The 27,560-nt window shown below is 32.0% G+C and overlaps 1 protein-coding gene across 1 annotated transcript in view; it reads right to left on the bottom strand.

Annotated features, from left to right (window-relative positions):
- LOC132923730 (SLIT and NTRK-like protein 5) overlaps nt 1-11,141 on the bottom strand; it is a 37,425-nt gene extending 26,284 nt beyond the window's left edge. Inside the window, exon 1 of the mRNA XM_060987679.1 lies at nt 10,649-11,141. The gene's annotated coding sequence lies outside the window, so the exon portion shown is untranslated. The remainder of the gene's footprint in view (nt 1-10,648) is intronic.
- Nucleotides 11,142-27,560: the final 16,419 nt, after the last annotated feature.

Here is a 27,560-nt window from a genome sequence, read left to right as displayed (position 1 = left end):
ACGACAAACGCAGTTACTGTACTATAATACACGTGGGTCCATATTTAGTGGATAAGTGGCGGAGTTGGGGATAACAAGTCAAATTGATAATTCCTATCGGCGGCACCTCTTGGGGAGCGTCAATATTTTTTTACAAATTGATAAAATATTATAAATCTATATCTATAGAATAATAGTATATCAAATAATAATTAATCGATATACTTAAAACGGATTATTATAGAAAATAATTATCGTGAAGAGAAACAAATTAAGAAAACAAAAAAATCCCAAATAAATATAACAGTCACTAATAAAATTTAAAACCATTTTTATTGGTAATCTGTTTATTGCCCCGGCGTCAATTTTTTTTAAATCTGGCCTAATTACACTGAGCGCGGTAAAACCACGTGCCACTCCGACCTCTTTTATTACCACCACAGCTAGTGATGGTAATATAATATCCGGTGTGTGTGTTTTTGTCATATCATCCACTCGCGAACTATGAATGAAAAGACTTACTGACAATGGAGGTGATTTTAAAAACTCCGTTGTGGACGCGTTGATGGTTTACGGTAAAAATAATATTGTAGCAGGCCTGTATAGCCCGTGAATTAGGAGTGTACGAAACGAAAAATCTTATCCACTGATAAGAAATGTAATAAATATTAATTGTATCGGAGTTTTGTAGGTCAATACACTTAAAATTGCCCTATTCTAGAATTACGTTACGGGTTACGTCGTAGGTTTATATTATATACTAGATTTTTAGCGTACTGAAATAATATTATAGTATTACATTGTTATACATTTTCGATGTTGTTAGGTAATCACTTTGTGTTATTCACTTTTTCGAAGAAAAAAAAGTTTATCGACTTGTTGCAAAAGATATAACATTGATTATGTCTATTTTTTTAGAAAAAAAACGTTGAATTCGTTTTAAGCTTTACTCAAATCCTATGTAGAGTTTTAAAATGTTAAAGTACAAACAATTTAGAATATATTGAATATTATATGCGTTGTAAAGTAGATTAAAATTAGTAGGGGATATAATTGAAAACCATTAAAATCAGGATAACACGCGAGGGTAGTCTACGACTCATTTTAAGTGCAATTGGTAAGTTCAATATTTTTTTTTTCAGCAAAAAGAGTGTTGGCACAAGAAAAGGTTAATTAGAGAAGCAGCTGGACTACACCCGATTTATCTGGAGGTGGTCTTAAGAGACTGAAAAAAGATGACAATAACAATAAATAATGGTTAATAACCAAGCGATCAGGTATACGAAAGAACAACGTTTTAATAATAAAATATATGAAATATATAAAATATATATACATAGTATATACACTAGCCGTCGAGTGTCGACACGACCACATCAACAATAAGCAATATAAACCCGATTATAACTTCATGGTTGGTGTGAACGGGGGAGTGGAACGGTTGGTCTTTAATTATATTTATATCCCGCAAAGCAGGTTATTATTAATTATTATTATACGGTATTATATTAACTGCGGAAAAAAATTAAACGCTAATTCGGAACGATGTTTCATCGTGAAAAGCGACTAAGTGTACACAATTAATTATCTCGGCGAAACCGTTAACCGAAATAATAATAATTTAACGTCACATCGGTAAAATAGCATAGAAAATTACAATAAACAATATACAAACGTATTACAGAATATCAATATCACATACAATTTTTAGATATTATTTTATAAATTTATATATTTATTTTTTTCATTGTGGGCGGAGCGACTGGGATGGTAGCGTTTTCGCTGGTGGTGGCGTCGGCGGCGTACCTTTTGGTATTTAATCAACAATCAATTTAGACAGCGCGGGGCGGGTACAATCGTGAAAACAGACGACGTTGTCCCAACAAATTTGATTTACTTGAAACGCGCCCGTGTTCGTCGTCGCTGATTAAAAGCGATATTTATTTTAGCCTGCAGAGTGCAATGGGTGGGTGGGCGATCGGGTGAGCGGTAGCGAATTAATTCAATTATAGTTACACCTATCCGACCATGCGTGCGGTTAAAAGTTTTATTTTTTTTGATAGATTTTTGTTGAAACATTTATTTTGTGAAATAAAGAAATGCCGCCCTTAGAGCCAGGGTCTTGTACAGTCCAATTATTATAACATCCAAGGCTCCTCGGTACACACTCAGTGGCCGATCGTGTATACACTTCATAATCCCGTGTATACATGCACACACGCACACAGTTATCAAGTTGTTGATTACTATATATATATATATGTGTGTGTGTGTATGTGCAGTGTACGAGGGGGATTTAAGCAGCTGCAGCAGGGAATGACAAAGAGGCGGTGTAGGAGTAGACGTTGTGTATATAATTATTTGTTCGCTGCGCGCACACATTTTTGTGGAACATTAGACGCGACGTCATAAAGGCTTCCCGTATAGAACCGAGTTTATTTCATCCGCCGTTTTTAAGTCGTTCACCTCTCTATCACCGTTCCTTTCATTCCGTGTCCTAACATCAGTAGCACGTGACATTTTTCACTATTTTAATATGATATGATATATATATATATATATATACATTTATGTATGTAGGTAGTATGTATATTATGATATTATTTTATTTTATACTCGCTGTACACGTATGGAGTATCTATGTGTTTATACCGAGCAATGGTATGCAAAATAATTATAAAACAAATATGTGTAGTACATACAATAATATAATAATATGATAACGTAAAATGCGTAGTTGTGTAATCCGAACAGAATTTTTCGCATAGATTCTATGATTCTTGCGGCATGCCGTACGTATTGTGCGATAGCGAAATAAAAGCGAAGGTGCACTACGGTGACTGACTAAACTTCCACGAAACGCTTTTAATATTCGTCAAATTCGTATTTATACGCACAGGGTCATCAACTGCGTGGAGTAAACGACCCGAAATGTGATTAAAAAAAAATTTAAGTTAAATGAGGTGCGACGGCGACGACAACGCAGTAGTCTAAAAGTTTTAGTGAAAAGAAAAATCAAAAAAAAAAAAACAACTACCCAAAGCCATAAAGCGGTGGTCTAACTTTTTAAGCGCCAACTCAAAGGTTTTGCATTACTTATGTACATTATAATGCACCCCATCCAGCGGATTACGTCAGTATTTCGTTTAAAACAAAGAGCGCATCATATTATTGTCGTTGACGACGTCATTCGCGACTTATCGTATAAACCTACGCGAGAAAATGTCGATAGTAAACGAACTGACGATTGGTGACAAGGATTAGCATCAATGGTGGTAAGTTTATTACGCATACACCTACGATCTGCATCTACTCGGACCATGCGGGTATTGTGTGGGATGATTGCCGCACCCAAGTCAATAACTTTCCTGCAGGATTTTCTAAAGGATCGGACGAGGGGTTGGTGGGGTCTGCCCCGGAGCCGTAACTACATATAATATCGTTTACCGAAATGTGAAAATAATTTTTTACCAAACTCCACGTTCACCGAATGGGATTCACGGACATGGTTATAAGAACACGGCAGAGAGTGATAGAGAGCCGGTCCGGCGGCGGCGTTATGGTTGGTCCCTCGGGTGTCGTTCAGCACTAGCCCAGAGCCACTAAAGCGGCCATCTTTTTATTTTTTAATGGACTTTATACATTTTTCATCGGTATATACGTACTTACGCAATTACATATGTTTTTTTTTATACCGGACGACGGTTGCATACTTGCGTGTGATGCCGAAATATTTTCGATTGGTTTATGCAATTTATGCAGGTAAAACACAATACGTGATTATATTCGTCTTACATATTATTATCACTAGTTATAATATTATTTTAAACATTTTGTTTAAAAATGAAAATTATTATATTATTTGATTTAACAAGATTAATCAGTATTTTTCGTACATACATAAATAATTATTTAAATAAATTATTAAAAATATATATAGGCACCTATACATTTATTATTCTGACAAAAAAAAAAAACAATTAAATGAATACTTTTTAAAAATAGCGCTCTGAATGGATAATTTTAACATTATTTCGGAGTCAGAACGTCGACAAAATGAGTTCTAAATTAATTGAATTCATATTTTAAAAACAAAATTTTCTATTTTGTCAATTCAGCTTCTGGTATTATATTATGTTGAACACATACCACGCTCTAATTTATTTTAATAATTTTGGGAATTATATTATGAATCATTCATATAATTTCTCAAAATTATGTACATGAGTTAACGTTTTGTTGTGGTTGATATAATAAAGCACGCAGTTGATTTAACTAATACATATTTAACATCGTAAATTTCGAGTTAAATGGACTAGGTCCTTAATTTTTGTGTGTGATAGCAGAACGAACATCGTTACAAAATAACGCAAAATAATCACATCCGTAATATAATAATCATTATATCAATATGAGTGTTGATATTTCACCAATTTTAACTATTCACATTACTTAGTTTTATGTGGTTTTGAAATACAAAAATGTATTCGAGTATATATTATACACATCAATACTGTTTAATAATGTGCATTATGAAATAGAAAGCACCCGTGTGAATTGTATTTTTCTTAGCATAATATTTTGAAGATTTTGGTTTTAATACTCAAAAGTTATCTCTGGCCAGCTCAAATTTTTTCTACATTCCTGGTAAAATGTTTATTCGGTCAAATACTTTTAAAACTCAATAACGTCTAAGCTGGGTTCGAAAGTTTGGAGCTAACCGCTGTCACACACATCCTTTGCAGTAAGCTCGTGCTGCACAACCTTTTCTCTGATATATACGGGCGTTAAACTTCAAAACATATTCTATCTCAGACATGCACATTTGTATTATATATAAATTAAATGTATTTATGTGAAATTAAATTAAAAGAATTTTTTTTTTCACTAAAAGTTATATATGATATTATTTTAACTTATGTGACCAAACGTATAAAATATATTAGATATTATAAAATCGACGTTACGATTTTTGACAGTGCACATTATTAAAAGTGTAAAATATGAAAATAAATCCATCGGTAACGTCAAATCATGCAAAATCCAAGAGCATATCAATAATAAACAGAAGGTTTTGTTAAACGGACCATTAACCAATGGCCGAAAAATGGCATTGTCCAATTTAAATTCACAATATATTTAAAACATAATAATCGAGGGGGATTAGTTGACCCTAAATCACATTAATTATTATATTTACGCCCTCATAACTAAAAAAAACACACTTCTCTCACACACACACATATATATATATATATATATAAACGCACAATTCACATATTTATTATTATTATAATGATATATATATATATCATGGTATCGAATTCACGTTCATCATGAACAGCATATATATTTATATATTATATATTACAAGTAGCCTTCTAAAAATATCTATTGTGAAAAAGTAGCAGTAAGATATAAGTTTTCATAGCTTTTTCCGGAAATTTTTTTCACATTTTTTTGTTATATTAATTACCCTTCGCGCGCAGCGTTCAAAGCGAGACCTTCTTTTGTATATATTATAATTTCTAAGTGAAGGAAAGCAAGTGTAATTTTTTAGTTTTTTTTTTCGTTGTGCACTTAACGCATTCTCTGTAGAATGACGGTAAACGGTGGTGTGCGTAGTTGTCATTGTATATAGTCATCGTTAAATTTTACGGTAATTATAAAATATTTACATAATTCAAGAGTGCTGCACAGCTATACACACACCCACATACGCACGCACACACACACAAAATTTAACATGTGATGTTCCTTTTTAAAATGTTTAATAATACATCACATTTTTTTGTTGTTATATAATTAATGAGTTTTAATTATTCTTTCTATATTTCCGCACCGAGGGGGGCGAATGGTGGATTTTCGACATGCTCGGAAATTTTCTAGAACACCCGCGTTTCACTGCACGCAACAGACATAATTTATATTTCAGGTTGCCATTGGATACTATACATGGATACGTTACACAGCAGTTTAAGATTTTCAGCAAACCCCTATTTCGGACACTGAATTCAACGAGTCTATTGGATTCTATATTGCGGGTGAGTTGTATATGCTCTTTGCTATCCGATCAGCCAAGCTCCATTAATACCAACGCGCAAAACGTCACCCAAAGGCTACGAGGCTACTTTCAATGGCCATTTTTCAAAATAAAGAAAGAAATAGTGAAAAAAAAATCAATGAGGATAATATAAAGTACGCTACACCTAAAAATACAAAAAGATACCAAGTTTTGCACTATATTTTGTAAATATCACGTTTTCGTTTACAAATATTAGCATATACCGGGGCATATACAAGTAAGTTAAATCATAACTTTAATCAAAACTTAGAACTTTTATCATGTATTTCTTTTTTTTATATTATAGAATACACATCCGTTATATAATATGTAAGACTTTCATTAATGCTCATTGTAGCGATTAAATTTATGAAAATAAATAAAAATCGTGACTATCGTTATATGGCTAGTAATAAAATATAATAAAATAATACCATATAAAAGTACTCAAGTTTTAACACGTAATACTACATTTTGTATGCTTATTTTAAACTCCAAACACACTGGCATTGAGTATACCTATATATCGTCTGTCAAATACAGAGTCAAACATATATTTTCGAGAGTAGGAAGTATTGTTTTTATACGTCAAGAATAATTTAATTTTGAACGCGTGAAAGGGGAAGTTTAAAGTTTCGATATAAACAAGTTTAAGTGACGAGTAATTTAGTAAACACGTAAACATATTGTTGGTAAACTTGTAATCCCTATAGTAGGTATAGTAAAAACCATACATCCTGTCAATCTAAAAGAGATGAAATATACATTTTGAGTCAAATTTGTTATTAAAGAATCTTAAGAATGATTAACAATTTTTAATGAAGATACAATAATAATCATAAAAATGACTTTTTTTAATGAAACTACTTACATTTCGTATACAGCTATTAACATTCAACAGTTTATAGCCAACGATTGACGATACTAATATAATGTTACTTGAAGCAATTTGATTTATTATGTTAAAACATCGAATTATTGAATATATTGAATATATTCAATCCTATTATAATAGGAAACTTGCGTATGTGTACGATAATTGTATCTGTCAGATGGAAATGGCTCGATAACCAAAATGTTATTAAATTACGAGTTTGTGATGTTGGGAATGACAGTATTAATGGATTATGTACTGGCTATGACCATAAACCGAATATCGATGTAATTAATTTCTCAGATTATGTTTAATATTGAACTTGCCGTTGCTGTGTATACAAATTGAATAATTGCATTGTGCCCTAATGAAAGATAATACATTTACTTTGTTTTGGTATTTTACAACGTTCATCTTTGGTACAGCAGTCAGTAACAATATTTCCAAATATAAAAAAAATGTCCTTTATTTACAAAAATCGAATTCCTGATTGACATATTATCGAATAATGATTTAATTTTAAAACATAAATATTGTAAATATTATATTATACTAATATAACAATATATTATTATAACTCGTGTTATATGTATATTTGCATGACAAAAAGACTATATGTACCCGATGGAATAATAAACATTTATGAATACAAATTGTGAATTATTTTAATAAAAATTAGATACTCTCAAATTATTAGCGCAACAATATCGTCAGTAACAATATATAATATATATACTTTCTTACATAAGAATACACTTGAGATCGCTGCGCCGGGCCGCAGTTGTAGGTATACATATCGACACGACACTATATTAGTTTTACGCAAAAATGGACCATACACATTTCGCAACAAAGTATATCTAACAAAAAGGTATTTAAAGTCCGACGAATCCTTTATATATACCACCAGTACTGCAGGTTCCTCGTGGGATCTGGGTCACTATATTATGAGCTACATTCTAAAGTCCACTGTGGTATATACGCACAACAAAACCTAATATGTTCGACCGTTGTACAAAATATATATACCTAACCTATACTGCATTAATGACTCTGCCTCTAGTGTATTCCCAGCTGATAGCTGTATACGTGCTTTTTGTTTTGTTTGTTAATACCGTTTTAGCTTTATATACGTATACAGTCCCAGGGAACACACTACGCCATAGTCGGTGCTAAAGGGAGTTTTTCTCAACATCGACTTGTTATAGAATACAATCTATTTAATATTGCACGATCAAAATTCAAGACAATAATAATAATTATAATAATAAAAATAATAAAATATTATCGATTTTTTGTTGGTTAATGTGTATATGTTTTTAATTTTGTTTTTAATTGGATATGCGTAATTTTTTTTAGTTACAGTTTGTGGTCAATCGCTTGGATTATAACCGGATTTCCAAGATATCGGACGTGACGAACCAAAGTGAACTCACTTCTCAACTACTATATCATCTAATAATTTCACACACTGGACCGAACCTTAAGCAATAATACTTAATAACTGTGAATAGAACGAAAAAAAAAACTTTGTGCCTACTACAGGTTTTTTATAATACATTATAGTATACATATGTATAAGTATATGCACGAGAATATTATTATACGTAGAGTCAATTTCGGAAAACCACAAAACTATATTACCTATCAATTTCCTGAACACAAAGCATCATCTTCTGGCTGTTATGTGGAACGACATGAAGTTTATAGATTAAAAAAAAAATAATAGTATTATTGTACCTACACTTAGCTAGGGAGTGGAGCAATTTTTTGAAAGGAATCGGTTTCGTAAAACTATTTTAGAACGTTTTCAATAAATAAAAATAATAATAATAAATAAGTAGAAAAAAAATATACGGGTAGGTAAACCACTATATTCTCGTAGTTTATATGCATTTTACGCACCCCCGGGACATAGGGATACCCAATTTTCCGTTCGTTCTCGCAAATATTTTAGTAAAATACAAAAATCGGTTTAGCCAAACAAAATGTATGTGATGGTTTTATACAAGGTACCTATATAATAAACAAATATAATTTTCTTTTCCTCATGAAATAAAATAAATACATTTTGTGTTAGTTGGCGATAATAAAACAAATATATAAAACACCGTTGACGCAATAAATCGTGGTAATCAGGAAATACAATATGTACGAGAACAATACAAAAAAGATACTCCTACTAGACATGACATTGAACTGAAAACAATCGAATTTTAATTGATTACAAAATATATGATCCAATGTGGAAAGTACGAAACAATTAATTAATCGTGCAAAATGTTCATATATTTATTGTTAAAGGTATTAGCAAAACGAGTTTTGATGAAAGCCGATGAAGTTCGTAACACATTTTGTAAATTATTAATCAAGTATTTGGTAACTGAAAACTGTTTAAATTCGACTAATTCAATTTATATCCCTAGTGTTGAACCTTACTTGCAATAATAAAATTAGGAATAAAAGTTTGTGTAACTATAAATACGAAGAACAACTTATTTGTATTGCGCTTCTATGTTATTTAATTTTGTGACAAACGCGGAAACATTTTTTAGCTGAAAATTATAGAATATATAGTTTTTCTAACAATTTATTAATAAAAATTTAATTTTATGAAAGTAAAGTCGTTTTTATCGAAACAAATAAAACTTTTCATGACTTGGTTCTTAACAAATTGTTTAATATACTGATGAAGTAAAACAATGCTTAAATGTTTCTTTATAACTGTTTTGAGTATGTTTACAATATATATTACAACTTATTATTTATTTTTTTTTATTTTATATACATTTAATAAAAGTTTTTTTTTATATTAAAATGTTTTATGTATAAAAACATATTTTTATATAAGTCTTTAAATATTAATTACATTGAATTAATTATTAAAATTAATCTTTTAGAAAAGTAAAAAAATTTTTTTTATTTTTTATCACAGTTTGAAACCAACATTTTAAAAGTTACTCATTTTTCAAAAAATATTATCCGTTTATTTTACTTGGAATTTTCTTATTAAATTTTACATACTTTTAATTGATTGGTTCATGGTTGACTATAGTCAACATAATATAATATAATATAATATATATATCATACAAATTACTTAAGTACCAAGTTATAAACTTATATTCTCAGAAAAAAATACTGTTTTGAGAATAAAATTAAAATGTATTTTTTACACCATTGATTTTTAGATTTTTATTTTATCAAAGTTTATTTTTTTGAAACATGAACATATTTATTCATCAAATTACATAAAACTAAAAATCAATGATCATTGATATCGTTACAATTTCTTTGTATATATACCTACTTAAAAAGCCCATAAAAAACGGTTTAAGCAAAAAATATTATATTTAAAAAAAATCATGTTATTATGTTTTAAATGGTTTATGTGGAGACTATTCATTATTTTTTAAAATATTTTCAAACTTTTAACGTTTATTAATTTTTTTCAAAATGTATTCAACATTTTCATAAAAAACTAAATAATTTTTATACCGAGAAAAATAATATTATTACGGATTAATTATTTTCTAAATTATATTATTAAGTAAAAATAAATTTAAAAATAAATGTCGTATACTGAATTATAATCGTATCAACACAATATTACATACAGGATTATAATATTTATTAACTAGATATATTATATTATATACAATAAATAAAAAAATATTCCTAGTTTTCTCATAACGATAACAAATAATAGCAATAATCGTAGTCGTCCTTACCGTGGTCACAGTGAAGATGCCAACCAAGAGGCCACAATATCTCTCTGGTCCCGCGATCCTTGTGATATGTCTTCGCAGCTTCCCCCGCGACAAATATTTTGTGATAACGGTGTCGACGACGATAACAATTAAGGTAAGTAGATATTATTGTATACCGTGCGGATAGTGTTATGGAATAATGTGGAGACAAACGTCGGAAAACGCATGTGAAGCGAATGTCACGTGCTGGTCTGTCGCGAACGAGAAGAAAAAAATCGTATCAAATTCGCGGTTGAATCGATGTTTTTCGGCGAGTGGAGGCGAAAATTAAATCAAAACACCGGTCGACGAAAAGACTACGACGACGACTGCGCCGACAGACGCGGAAGTGACGACAGGTTGGTGCGGCCGAGCTGACTGAACTGATCGTCGAGCGTACCGTAGCGGTAATGCGCGAGGCGCTCGCGAGAGAGTACGACGGCGGCGGCGGCGGCTACCGACAACAACGACGCGCACACAATCGCGGCGGCGGTGGCGGTGTTGGGCAGATGGACGGTCGGGCGGGCGGTGCAGCGGCAGCAGCTGCCTCGCAACGACGACGACGACGACGACGACGGTGGTGGCGGCGGTAACGACGGCGGTTGAAGACGACGGCCGCCGCCGCCGCCGCCTCCTTTCTCCTGGGCTCGTGTCGTCGTCGTTACCAGTACACCGTCGAAGCTGTACGGAAAAAAAACGCGCGTTCTCCGGGGGGGCATCGCACACCCGCCGCCCGTCAGTGTTGCCACGGCGGGAGCGCGTTGTCGTCGGCGGTCGTCGGCCCCCGTCGTCCGTGATATAATACATTATTACGACTCTCCGGCGGCGCAGCATCCGGACCCCGCGAGATCGGTGGTTGAGGTTGGACGTGGGGGGAGGGAAGGACCTTAAAGCGGCTAAGCCATCAAAACTCGCGAACCCCTCGAGAGTACCAACGCCACCCCTCATCATCACTTTGCCAGCCGTGTATATAGAGCTCTGCGCGCGACTCGCAGTCCTTATCATTATCATATTATTCTATATACACATATACATACGATTGTACGCGGTGGCGTAACTTTGGCATTTTGGCCCGCGAGCGACAATTTCAAAGGCTCGAGCGTTGGGCGAACACGGCACAACCAACGAAATCGGAGTGAACTGCAATTCTCGTTCTCTTTGATCCGAACTAAAACACACAGTGTCAGTGTACACTGACAATTTTTTAACTTCGGAAAACATATATTTTATGAGTAGAATGGTTTAACAGAAATGTCGTAGTGTGAACGACGGTTTAAGACACTTTTTTTTTTTTTTTGTTAAATTAAAAATATCGTGTTCGACCAGAATACAAAACAACAACAATAACAATAACAAAAAAAAAAAATCAATAACTAGCCATAATATATATATATATATATTTTTATATACACAATATCAATAATGGTGTCCCTAATCTAATAAAAGTGTTGGAAACCGGGTGCCGCTGAACTCCCCTTTGATCCCTCTCCCGTACTTCCTATTATAGTTACGCCGCTGCACAGATCATCATAATATATATTATGTATGGCGGCCGAATGCTGGCTGATGGTAGTCGATATTATTGCGTTATTATTGTTCCCATTATCCGGCGGAATATCGCAGCAGCGAATAACAATTTATTACGCACGTGCATATATGTACGACGTATACGATAATATTACATCCGAACGTCGTCGTGACATCGTGTTATAACAATATTCCCAGCCCGTTCCGTCTAATGCGTCTGCAGGGTATATATTCCTCATCTGCAGTATACATAAAGGTGTACGCTGCGTATATAGGTGTACTCCTCTACTCACGAGACACAGTCGGACGGCTATTTCGCCCTTGAATATTCGTATATGTCATATAGCCGGTAAAATCGGTGTGAAAATATCGTGTAGAACACTCGGTCCCGCGCCGCGTTGTATAAATTGCCCGTTTACGAATCAACTCATCGTCGTTACACGCATATTATAATTTGTGAAATATACAATATTAATATACAAACGTGTACTGTGCGTTATACGCATTATAATATAGAGGTATGTATTTAAATAATTATAGTTAATAGTAATAATAAATTATTTTATAATGTCGTGATATAGTTGGTCGACGGAAGACTTCTCGGCGACGACGATACGTTTAAGAGCTTACGAGTTACGCTACGCGCTTTGGTTTAATCGCGTTCGTCCGCCATCTGTGCCGTCATGCCGCGCCGTTCAAAAGCAAAAAAATTACCAATCAAACTTCCGCACGACGCGGATTCCGTACGACCGCAATCAATCGATTCCCCGCCCACGACCACCGGTCGCCGGTAACGTCCCGGCAAAAAATTTCCCATAAAACATGTACGGATGGGATTAGGTTAAGTCAAGTATATGTATACTTATATATTATACCCACCGGTAAATATACTTGTAGCGATTTGAGGGGATTTTAATTTTCGATCAGAAACATCTGATCGGATTATTTATAAGTTTAGTTAAGTTTGGATTCAGATTATTTTTTAGCATGGTTCGATGAAGTTCGTAGCGGAATTTGGTTTAACCCCTATTGACAAGTTGATTTGACAGGTGAGTTGTTGGAAAACAGCGAAGGAATTTCTTTAAGACGATATTGCTTTATAAATCTAATCATTTATACATATATATATATTATATTAATGCTAAAAGGCTTGTAGGGTATAGTCTATTGATTATCTACATTAGCGTCTCCGCTATAGTTGTATTCATTTAAAAGTTGTCAAATGGTATTTTCCGGAAATTCTGATTCGGTTGACATATTTTAGTTTCCGGCATTTAATTGTAGAAATATATTTGATTTTTCTCTCTGCAGCGTACACAATAATATAATACATAAATGTTTTGACAATTTATCAAATTATGTTCCAACAATGTCGATGGAGTTCCGTTTTGATTGTTTAAAATTTTATTGCAGTTCAATTGGCAATTAATAAGATAAAAATATGTCAATACAAATTGATCAATTAAATTATTCAAACGTATTAAAATTATATTATTTTGGACCTCGACTTCAAAATATTTAGCGAACAACAATATATACATATCAATTTAATATGTTTACATATTTCTTTGAAACGTTTTATTATTTAATATAATGTACTCGTATAAAATGTATTTATATGAATTTATGGATTTATCATTGGCTACTGAGGAATCATATGAACACATTATATAAGCGCTATTATATAATAACATACAGTCATTATAACGTATCTCGTTAATAGAAAATCGTACTGAAAATTTTGTAAAAAATTTAAGATTTTAAGAGGAAATAGTTTATTTATATTGATCAGATCTAATTTGATGAAAAGGTTGACACTTGGAATACCTATTTATATTAATTATGTGCGGAGTTCGCAATTAAATATAATGGAAATGATAATTATATATTTATATGATAAACTATAAACCACAGTAATTAAAAAAAAAAATTAACTAGCTAGATAATTATGGTGATTATTATTATTAGTTGTCCGCAATATTTGTGTTCATCATTTTAGTACTTTTTAAAAAAAAAAATGATTATTGTCGTAACGTTGTTTGTTTATTAGAAGAATTGAAATGATATATTATTATTCGGTTGTGCGTTATTAGAATAAATGGCGAATGCAATGAGTGTGAAAAATATATTCATCATCATATTATACGCCAATCGTACCGGATTTCAACGAACGCGGTATTTATCCTTTGTCTTAAAAATATATATGTATACATTTAACGCAAAGACGTTTTTTTCTTAGGACCGGTGAAGGGGTGCAGTGTTCGAGCTGGATCGATCATAGGACTTCCGGAAGCCACGACCAGCCAACCAAAGTCAGCGTACAGCAAATACAATGGGGTCTTTCGTTTCCAAATCGTTGGCAGATTATCTTGCGAATTCAAATCGAATTGTGGTTTTTTGTTCGACTCCGTGATTGTCTTCGGCGTGGTGTTTGTTTTTGTCGACGGTATAATGTATTGTAATATATGGAATTACGGCATGTGTTATGATAAATTATGTATAAAACTTAATCATCCAACTACCCTTCGAATTACTACGATCTAGACCACGATACGGACGAAAAATTATAATATAATACGTTCAAAAAAAAAAAAAAACCGTATCTATGCACACACACATATATATGTATATATATAATGTACATGGCAATAGGTCATATTATTATTATTATTTTTTTACCTTACGCCGTCGTAATATGCTTCCTTATAAGGGCGGCTTAAAGTGGCTTTGGCCCCTGGGATTCGTTTCTCACTGCAATAATGAGTAATAACGATGACATTAACGCGCAACGAGAACAATATAAAACAGCGTGTGACAAAAATCGGTCATTTCCTTCGCACCCGCTCTCATTGTATATTGTATTTATATACCTACCTATAATACATATACACAGGTAATAAAATACGCGTAAAAGTACTGTGAAAAAAATAATAATATGAGTAGGCAATACACGGCGTACACCAATAAGCAGCTACTCAATAAGATCGCGTATCGTTTTACAAGAACCCCATATTTTATAAAAGCTGCTATAGGAACCAATATTATAATATCGTGAAAAATATATAGATATCGTCAACACGTGTTTTGTAATTTTACCTGTTATATATATATTAATGAGAAAATTCTTCTCATTTAAAACGAGACTATTACGTCCAAAATTGATTTTGTGTAGGAATTTATTAATTTTTTTTCGTCTTGTCGGCATCGCAATATATATAATATAATATATATATTATAGAGTATCGCACCGAAGGAAAAAAGCAATAATATTATATATATATATATAATACGAGGTTGTTGGTTTACAACCTATTGCTACTGACGAATCATCGAATATATAGGGACGGACCTTAATTAACTGAAAACCCGTACCTATAAGCGACACACATACACACACACATATATATATTATATAACATATAGACGCGCATAAAGGACACCGCACACATACTTAACTGCTCGACGTATTTGTCGGCAAATGGCATTTTGTCGGCGACCATAACACGAGAAACAATAATTATTATTATTATTATTATGAAGGAATCGCATCGAGAAAATAATGTGTATAATATAAAATCGTTGTATTACGCCGTATATATATTCATTGTGCCGGGTGTCGGCGTACGTATCTCTCTACAAAGAAATCGTATTAAATCGCGATTTATTATTATTATTATTATTATTAGTTTTTTCTTCTAAACATTGACGTTTTATAGAATACAGCCAATACAGGTTTCGGATCACCGCGCTTATAGTAATATACACGCCTCGTGCGACTTATATTATATTATATGTATAATATATATATTTTATTATTATAGGTATACGCGCGCGTACCTATATGTGTTATTATAATGTACACACACCTGCATCAGCCGATTATTGTTTGCCTATATAAATTGCACATACCTGTCCCGGGCTGTTATCAATTTAATTTTTACTGTGCTGCGTATTGCTTTTTTTTTTTTTTTTTGTTTTTAATGGTCATACTTTTAAACCGCTATTACTTTGATTACTATACAAACGCGTTGTTCGGGCAACCGTTATATAATATACACCGTCGCGTTTTAGCGTATATACGAAAACGACGATAATAAAATGTAATATTATGGCTATTGGCTACTTAAGGGAAGCATTAAAAACGTTTATATTTTTATTGCGTTCTCGGTTCGACAAATGCAAAACAACCAAAACACCAAATTAACTTTTAAGTATTCTGGTTTGTAGGAAATCTCACGTAAAATCGTCGAAAATATAATTAACTGTTTTTTTTTTCTATGCGGGGAAACCATATGCCGAAACTCTGTAATAATTGTAGGTGGCAAGTCGTTTTTAATGATATTTTTTTCGTTCGCCATAGTGATACAATTAAACACGTATCGTATAGTCATTGAATTTAATATATAGTTGACTTTTATTCGTAATAATCGTCGCGAAGTAAAATTCAATTGCAGTTCAGTTGTGTAGTACACATATAATACATTATAAAATATACCTATAATTCATTTTTAGTCGTAACTTTGTAAGTTCTTCGAATTGTTTCAAATGTTTTTTAGAGGAATCTGATGAAAACATCGCATAAAACATATTAATAATTTATTATAAAATGTCATCAGCTGGCACGATGATCGAGCTATTTTACGACGATTGTTATTGTTCTTAACTTTTCTCATATTAACCTTTGTGTCATTGCCGGGATAAAATACCTTGACCCTATAAGGGTTTACCTATTGTATTAGTTAAAGGGGGTTAAAAGGGGTCGAGTTTTTGGTTGAGAAGATACATATTTACCGAAAATTAGATTATACGCCAAACAATAATTTCTCCGTATAAAAAAAACGTGGTTAATGTGCCAATGTTTTAGATTTAATTATGCATTACACGTTACACGTTTTAATTTTAAATATTATTTAGATTTTTCTAAATTATTTATAGCACATAAATATAATATACTAAATCATATCATGTTATAATATTCTCCTAACTATATAATATTAATTATAGTTTTAATATTTGTGAATATTTATCTAAAATTGATGAATTATTATGTATATATATCGGCAAACTAGCAAATTTGTAAAATTTTAAATAAATTGAATCATTTTGCTTATGATATAATATCTAGTTTAATTTTAATAACATTTTACATTGATACTGTATAAAACATTTGTTGCGTTATAATTAGTGATATTTTTCCCCGAAATTAATTTCTTAAAAAAGAAACTTTTTATAAATACAAAAACGCGTTTTAATGACGAGTTTTTTTGTAAAGGGTATTTTCTTTAGATCTACGCGTACAATGGCCATCTATTGTATTGTTAATTATTGTTTGTTTGACGGTGCCACACACAAACGCTCGTATCAGTGTATACTTAATCTTAATGGTACGAGTTTTTTTTTATGTTGTTGTTTTTATTCATTCATTAAATATAAAAATATTCATTGAATACGTAATGTATTTTATATTGGATGTGTATTCATTAATAATGAGTTGCGTTTGAAACGGGAAAAATCTCTAAAACATAAATCGGTTAAAAATTATACCTATATAGGAGTCGTGCGTGCATACACATTTTACGTGTTATTTTAATGGTTATTTATAGCAACATTCGTTAGTGTGGTACGGCGCAGAGAGAATCGGTAGGTATAGGTACACGTTTCGATTTATTTTTCATTTGCTCAAGTTTGAAAATTATGAATTTTCAAATGACAGCCATTATTAATTCCGGGAAGTCTCTGCCGAAAAGTACTAAACCATTACCATTAAATATAGTTAACGATTTTTCAAAGCCGAAAATAACCTATACAAATAAGCGTATTGCGTACAAGTTTCGACAATCGATAATTTAAAGTTTATTTAGCTACCATTATTATATTATAAATACAAATGTAGTTATGTATACAGCTGTCAATTGTATAGACAAAAGGCGTGAATAATATTATTGCGGGACAAACAAATCGTTGCAATATCGTACGATTTGTACAATTTTTTAATTATACGCGCGCGTACAACACTATACACAGTATACACATACCTATTATAGTATCATGGCCGAGTATCGTTCCCATATCGTCTTTCTATTTTTTTTTTTTCACAGCTACTTTAACCGATGACTTGGCGTTATTCGACCGCTGTTGTACCTGCCCGTATACACCGCACATATATCGTTATTTATTTTTAATGTAACAACGACCTCTCTGTAAGTCTTAAGAGCAGCAGACCAGATAAGTTGTAATTTTTCATATTCACTGTTTAGATATTAATATCATCGGTACTTATAGTTTAATATGATTTATTTATCTATACCTATATTTATATATATACTATCGTACATGATATTATATATAATATACATGCTTTTCTCACACGGTTCTGCACTGTGTGTAAAGGTCACCCGGATACGGGATAATAGAAATACCACCAATTATTATACGTTCGTTTATATTATTTTCAAAACGACCATAATAAAAATGTGTAATTTGAAATTCGAATAGCCACGTAAGTACCTAATGGTCGTTTGTTCCGAGAACGTAAAACGAACCTCGCATACAACTCTTTACACAAAAATTGGTTGTTGAGGTTATTGTTTTGTTTTATTATTAAAATAAAGCGTGTACGCGTTTTATATCGAATGCGTAAAAAAAAGAATCAAAAAAAAAAAAAGAAAACACTAGACATGCAGGGGGTTTATTATATTATATTATGTACTTCGGCTTTCAAAAAAAAAAAAAAATAATAATAAAAATAAATAAATAAATAAAAACGAAATTCTATAGTTTGATAAAAATCATTTTAAAATTAAGACAGCACACGAATACGTATTTGCCCAAAAAATAAAACGACGTGAAAAATATTTACGCAACGCTATACTTTATATTTTATACGTCGACGAGCTAATGTAGCTCACATTAAATTTAAAAATAATCACTGTGTACACATTATATTATGCATGTTTTAAACACACAGAATATGACTATAAACTTTTAGAAACTCTAACTTGTAGCGGTGATCACAGAATATGATAACGTGTAAATTAATCTTAAATCGTTGTATGTTATCATAAAATGTGATCCCTTCTATATACACGTATAGGGTTTTGGAACTTTCTAGACATCATGCCCTCCGTACTTATACATGTTACAATATATATATATATATATTGGGGATTCCAATATCTATATATACAATAATGTATGACGATATGCAGAGATCGGAATTAATTTACTTGTTTATATATTATGTTATACATAGTATATATAATGTATCTATCGTCAAAATGTCAAATTGTTAGTACATATTTTTCGGCCAATCGTTATCACCGCAGTGTACCGAGAATTTATCGAAAATAATTGATCACTACAACAGTTGTAGACAATCTCAAATCAATCGATTTTATAAAAATGCTAGAAAAAGTAAAACAAAATTTTTACAAATTATATATACACTTATAATTCGTATTATGCTAAATATCTAATGATTTTAAATAACTATACAATACAGAGAAAATAACATTTGATAAGAAATAAATAAAAAAAGTCAAAAAGTATGTAACCGTTCTGCTGAAGAGAAGGTGTCAAGTGTATTAAGTATAGTACCTATATACTGTAATGGGTGATGTGTTAATCGTTTTACTGCACGATTTAAAACGATTCTGATCGGAGTCAGTGTTACTTTTTTATAACCAAGGTTAAATATTTGTATTTTTTTCCCACAATTATTTCAAAAGTTATTGAGAAATTTTTATTTTTAATTCATCAAAGTACATATTAGATATAATTTTCCATTAGAAATCTATATTGAAATTGTTAAATGAATCATTTTTTTCTATTTGAAAAAGTGGCTTCAGAAAAAAAAAACATAAATATCATAATACGAGTATTAATATTGTGTATTAGAATTTAAAAAAATATGTATTAAAGTATGTATAATAAATATAAAATAAGCTAATAGGATAAAACTGTAGTTGAACATTGGTTGCTATTTTCTGAAGACAAGCCCGTATTCAGGGTGGAGGGGGGTTTTGGGGTTCAAACCTCCCCAGAATATTTTAGAGTAGAAACAAACTAACTATATAAATTTTAAAATGTATTTTTTAATTCATGTATCATAAATATTATAACCCCCCTCCCGAAAATTGATCCCAAATATGAGCTGTTTTAAGTATTGTTATAGGTATACAAAATTGTTTTAATCTTGCTGTGTATCTATAATAATAATATGAACAATTTAGTTAATACGTCGAAGTTTATTAAAATGTTTGATTATTACAAAACAATAAAATTTCATTGTGCCGGAAGCAGCAAAATATATATTTCTACATAATCAGCATTATACTATTTAATCAAAATGAGAATGTTTAACTGGAAATGAGAGAAGTAAAAATCATATTATACTGCTCATAGTGAATTATAAAAAATATCAAGACTTAGAAAATCCATTATTTTTAGTGAACGTTAAACAAAAATATAGAAAGTTCGTATTTGTAAACATATACACAATTAACAGAACTATGCAAGAATAATCTATTTTATAGAAATGTGAGTTTGATATATTTTATCTTTTAATAAAAGTTTTACTTATTTACTATTGTAAATAGGTAGTAAAAAATACCACAAACATTGTACGAACACACAAACTTGATAAGTCTAAACGAATAAATCCTATAAAATATTTACTTATAGGTAATTTCTTTACTTTAGGCGGTTGGAAGCAGCGTATATAAAATCTTCGTATCTTATATATATTTTTTTTTCTTTATCTAATGCATTTTAAATTTCCAGCAGGAATCAGTTATATTGCTTTTCAATGATTTTGTTTATTCTTGGAATAACACTTTTTAAAAGGCACATCTCTATACTGACGAAACCGTAGACATAGATGACATTTAGGAATGTCTATTTTATAAATTGTGGAATCGTTGATTGTTAAAAGATGTTCATTTCTTTTACCTTGTCTATTTCAACCTACTTGTATTATAGTATTTTTTTCCACAAAACTATATAAATATTATATTTACGGTATAAAACTATACAAATATTATATTTACGGTATAGTATTATTTAAAATGAATATATTTTAATATATATTTATATTAGCGTTTATCGCCCACCTTTGAATTTTATAACAAAGTAATAATTTTAGAAAAGTTCTGCCAATAATATAAGCGTAAGCATTCCAAGGAAAACTTGAAGCTCTGATTAGTTGAGTATAACTTTTACTTTAGTATTGAGTTGAAATTAAACGCTGAACCAATCAACACAGCAAATTCGTGAATATTTTTATTCTATTATTTTATAACAACACAACTCGTATGGGATGCATTAATAACACTGTGTTAATCATTTCGATATGTTGTATTTTTAATTTTTGAGGGAAAGTATGAGTGCATTGGTCAATGGTCATACAATGATAATATGTGTTTGATTCTGAGCTTAGCGATGGTTTTACAGTGATCTACAGTGATTATGTCAGCACCCTGTCGAGTACTTTTTTAAAATAATGAGAAATTACGAAAAAAAGGTAATATTTACTAAAAACTGGATTTAGACTGAATTATTTTGTTATTTAGTTATTTTTCATAAGAGATTAACGTTTGATACTTGAAACATTTCACTTTTACCTATATTTTAATTTTCTATGCATGATAGATACATTTTTAAAATATTTAGATTCATTTTTAGATTTATAAATAAAATGTATAAATTTAAAAAAAGAATAAAAAGAAAAAAATATATTTAACGTAACGATATTTATTTTTGCATAAAATAATACAATACCAAGTAAAGATACATAATATAATATATGATTTTAAAATGACAACGATTACAGCACGACTGACATTATGGATCTTTCACGTAGAATTCACGGGGGATAATGGAAAATATGGCAAGAGCAAAAATGTGGACGGTTTAAATATTTATGAATCGTTTGAAAAAAACAAAATGAAAGTCGCGACGACGCGTTTATAGATTGAATTCTATTCTTCTATACATTTTATAACAGGCCTGTGCAGTACACAGTTCTGTGTAGGTAGTGGGTACGCTCACGTTTCTATGTCAACTCTGGCGGGACTTGAGATTTTCGATATGTACGGAATCCAATTTTGCAGCGTACAATATTTTATACACACACGAGAACGCGGTGAGACAGGTATACGCGGAGACAACGAACTTTATTATTGCGCCGTGTCATGTGTTAAATACGTAATACGAGTACCGATTGGACGGCTGTGGAATGTTTTCGCGAACAAACGGGAAATTCGGCCGGTAATGTGCGTCTTGTAGAATTACGATTTTCTTCTCCCGAGTCCCGACAGTGCTCCCCGCAACCCTCCCGGGGTAACTCTGACGATAACAAGGCCTACCCTTGTTCCAAATTCGCACACGTGTAATATATATATACTTTTTAGCTTGATGGTAATCGGCGTGAGTGGGTGCGGTAACTTTTTAGTTTTTACAATCACGTGATCTCTCTCTCTCTTTATGTATATTATATATAAATATTCACGAAACACGTCTAAACTTATAACACAACAATTTATAATATATATACCTGTATAGAAATAAGTAATAACCGCTGCTGTCAAGTACAGTCCGCGAGACCAATCTTAATAATAATAATAATAATCGTATCGAGAATAATTATATTTTATAATATATATTATTTTTGGGGTAGATGAACGGGTAAGGTGGGGCGGCCTCGAAAAAGATTTTATTACCAACGAAAATCCTCGAACATTCAACACTCGGGCGCCACTGTAACAGCAGCAGCAGCAGCAGCAGTGGCGGTTGTGGTATAAAAGATCGCGTGCGGTAGAAGCAGCTGTGGCTGTTCCAGTTCATTATAATACACACAATCGTATATAGGTATACCCTAATTATAAATATATATCATTGACGACAACCGGTGTGCGTGTCCGCTGACGATTTTTGGCCGGTCGCGTCCGATTACAATTAATTATTACATTATATTATTATAGTATATACCTAATGCTCGTCGGGGTCATGATTATATACTATTTGGTAACCATATGTGATGTCGTGATATTATTATAATCCTATTACGTACATGTAACCATATGTAGGTAAAATAATAATTATACGATATTGCCGCCAAAGCGACTGGCCGCCGCCGCCGCCTCCTCCTCCGACTCGTCTTTCCGCAAAACGATTGTAATTGGTAAGTACTTCGGAAGCGGAAATTCTAATATCATCGTCTGCGCAATATTATAATACAATACAATAAAAGTATTATACGTGGAAGTGTCTGTCCCTCACTATCTCTTTTTTTTCTTTTTCACACCTACACATACAATTATAATATACACTGCGCACGCGAATCGTTTATACTCGACCGCCACCGCTGTCGTTTTAATGTCGCTTCTGTTCTCTCGCTCTCGTTCAATGCGTATTACGCAATAATATATTATATTATAATTAATATTGTTTTACGTCGGCGGCAATCGCATTGAAGCTTATGATCTCCAACAGTATACGATTACACGATGTATGTCTGTCATATTATTGTTTTGTAGTGTTGTTATATGTACGGGTAACCGCAGCAGCAGCAGCAGCAGCAGCAGTTGCGCCGCCATATTATTACGTGACGCACTCCGTCGATATCGAGTGATAGAGAGGTGCTTGCTTTTTAGTCTTCCTTTAAGGTGTATAGTGATCCAGATTCCAGACATATATTACGAACGCATGAATCTCGTCGGGTTACCTCGAAACTATAAGATTACCTATACTGAAACTATTTGCAGTGCATCAATAATACGCCAGTTGTATTATTATTATAATAATTATTATACTATTCGAAAACAACTATATTAATAGGGGCGGTGGTAAACTCTCCCGGGTCAACATTTTCAAACTGAAATATACATTAAAATTCAAAATTGCAATAAATTAAACAAAACAAGTAAAAACCGTATCACAAAAAATAAGGAAAAAATATTAGATTAAAAATAGATACCATATAAGTTTTTTAAAGTCTGTGTATTTCTATTATCAAAATAAATTAAATTTAAACATTTTTATTTTATTATTATATTTTTTTAAACTTTTTAATTGTACTTGTATTTAATTGGTTGACTATTTTTAAATGAAACTTAAATTTATATTAGATTTATTTTATGATTTTTATTAAATTAAATAAGTAGTACTGAAGACCCGGGAGAGTTTACATGTTTCCGTCAGGTATAGTACAGGAGTACACCCGGGATAGTTTACATGTTTCCGTCAAGTAGTACTGGACTAGACCCGGGAGAGTTTACCACCGGGAGAGTTTACAATCGCCCATTAATAAGTATTTAAATACTTAATAAGTGATAATGATCCAATAGATTGTTAAATATATACATATTTATTATCTTATAACTGCATATTATGACGTATTATTAATGTTATATATATTATACGATTAAATAATATATTATATACCATATAATACGATATACATATACAATACATTCAATATTGTTTAGTTATTCTGATAAAATATAAAACTAATTACTAAATTAAAAATCAATTTACACTGCAATTGATTTTTCCTACAGTTGGCACACTCATTCATTCATATTTCTGATAAAACAAAACTACCTATTGTTTAGTTTGGTATTTATGTTATTTATAATAATACAAATAAAAACCGATTATTAATGTTTATGCAAATATTTGTATTACTTGACTCATATTATGATGTAATACTTATGATAGCTAGACAGAAATCATAAAACAATAGTGATAGTGATTAGTGATATATGATGACTTAGCGTTGAATCATACAATTTCAAAAAAATATTTAATCCATTAACATATATATCTATACAACATAAAAAAGACTAAACTTGTATCGCATTTATTATTCTAAGTGTACCTAAAGGACATTTTAAAAAGGTATATATATAATTAAAAAAAAAAAATCCTTTTTAATAAACGAAACATAAAAATCCCTATAGTTCCAAGTATAGGAATACTCGTATAATAGAAAGTGTGATAATAGAAAAACGTGAATATAGTATAATATACCTACCGATAATAGATTAAACGTCGACAAAACGCCCATAGTTATATGACTTTGCGCCGGAAAGCTTCTTAAAAGCCACGATACCATATAGGCGGTGTTCTGGACGATTTGATATACCTTTTTGCTAGATTTTACCCTTCCACAGAGGCGCACACTCGTGACGTTTTCTCGGTGACTTAATAATATCGATTGTTATATAAGTCATCATATAATATCGTATACACAATAACTGATATAAAAGCTCGCAGATAAATGGAATATTGCAGTGTATTGCCGCCAATCACATAATATTATATTCTAGGCCGAGGATCGCAGTTTTCTAATAATAATATATTATAAAATGTACCTATGTAATTGTCTCATTTTGGAATCGTTACATACCTACATAGCAGTAGACTAGCTACAACGTACGATAATATATTACGCGTTTAAGCGTACACACGTCATTTTAAACGACTACACACGCGTATACCTACATAGGTAAAAATATCTCTAGCGATTTTTGGCCCGCTCGTATTCTCGTTTCTGGCACGTCCTCCGGTCTGTCCGACTGATGATATTATGCGCGCGCACGCACTCGCCACAGCGTGTTTTTCGTCGCCGTAACGCGATATCGCCACTGCCGCCCGTCCAATAAACATAAAAAATATAGTGGTGTTATCCGCGCGACAGCCTATATTATATTATTATGGGCTACAGACGTGTTGCGGTACGAAACCGTCACGCGCGCAGATGCACTCTTTATACAATATTATAATGTCGTGTTAAAGGTAAGGACGTGTGTAAGACGCGAGACGCCTTTTGCGCGTTTTATCAGCCGGCGGACGGTGGTATTATAATAATATTATTTAACGGCGCGCCCGGAAAACGCAAAGTCGTGTTTAAACGGGCAAAACCTGTACTATATAAATAACGAAAAACCTAAAAACCGTTTAGTTTTTCCACCGCGAGCGCGGAGGGTGTATATTATATTATAATGATATGGAAAATCAGCAAACAAGCCTCATGTCGTGTTAGGCGGCTTCCGAATAAATGACGATATCGAGGCGTCCGAAACAGATTTGAGTGTGCGCGCACACGGCGTTCGTTCCGATTTTGTGATTTTTTTCTCCCCCAAAACCACTGCCTATATATATATTACAGTCTACGTGCACACGAATCGAAGAATATTAAAAACGCGAATATATATATATATATATATTATATACCTCTCCGATTAGTCGTCTTTCTCGGTTAACCGTCAGGCTGCACTTGCACGGACTATACTTACGCGTTACAGTAAAATCTTATCGCCTTGTGTATACGAGTAGGTTATAAATAATAATATGTATAAACCGAAACTTTCCGGCAACATCTACTAGATATAAGCGATAGGTACATATGTATATATTTTATGGGTGAGATAAAAATAGTTAATTGCGATTTTGTTTTTGAAAAATCAGTTAGTTATACATTACACGTGTGTTCGTTCGCTTGACCGTTCGCGTTTTTATAGTCTCTTTGTGTGTATCATCAATATGTACGTCATAATTATTACTAAAAAAATAATAATAAATAATATGTATGTATGTTTGAAAAAACTGTTGTTGCTCGTTTAACCGTCTTTTCGATTATCCGCCAAAGCTCTGGTCCCGAGACTGACGGTTAAATCGAGAGGTTCTACTGTACTATATTTGTAGAGGCATAATTTTTATATTTGTATGTCATCATTATGTGTGTAGGTATATAATGCGTATACTCTGCTGGGCGCGTTGCGAAGTCTTAGCGGTTCGCGAATAACGCTCGCGCGACGGAGTCCGTCCGAATATCGGAGTTAATCGATATACACACAGCCACCGCACACCACCACCGCCACCATCACCACCCTCTACGCCGGCGGGTGATGTGTGCATATATATATTATATATTTTATTTTATTGTAAATCATGTATAGGGGTACACGGGTACGAAAAATTGTACGAAATTCTGAGAAAATGAATTCGTAGTCAAGTGTACTTTGCCGGGTAGTGTATAATTTTTATACATCGCGTGTGTGCTGCAGCGTTCGTTCAAGCGCGTATATTTTATTTTATATAAATTATTAATCGAAACGCTATTTGGACGAAACACCGGCGCCGCCGGTAGACCGTGTATACATTAGTGTTTTGCGGTTTATCTGCACTCTCGTTGTGTCTACGATTCGCGTGCAAATATATATATATACATATACATATGTATATGTTGTACATGTATATATGTATGACGTGTATATCGTTAACACCCGCAATGACGCGCGTAGGTATATATAATATTATTTATAAATTATATGTATGTATGTATGTATGTATGTATATACAGATA

Source organism: Rhopalosiphum padi, chromosome 3, assembly GCF_020882245.1.
Source record: "Rhopalosiphum padi isolate XX-2018 chromosome 3, ASM2088224v1, whole genome shotgun sequence".
NCBI lineage: Eukaryota > Metazoa > Arthropoda > Insecta > Hemiptera > Aphididae > Rhopalosiphum > Rhopalosiphum padi.
The sequence above is the reverse complement of the archived record's forward strand: the minus strand, read 5'-3'. Positions and strand labels throughout refer to the sequence as shown.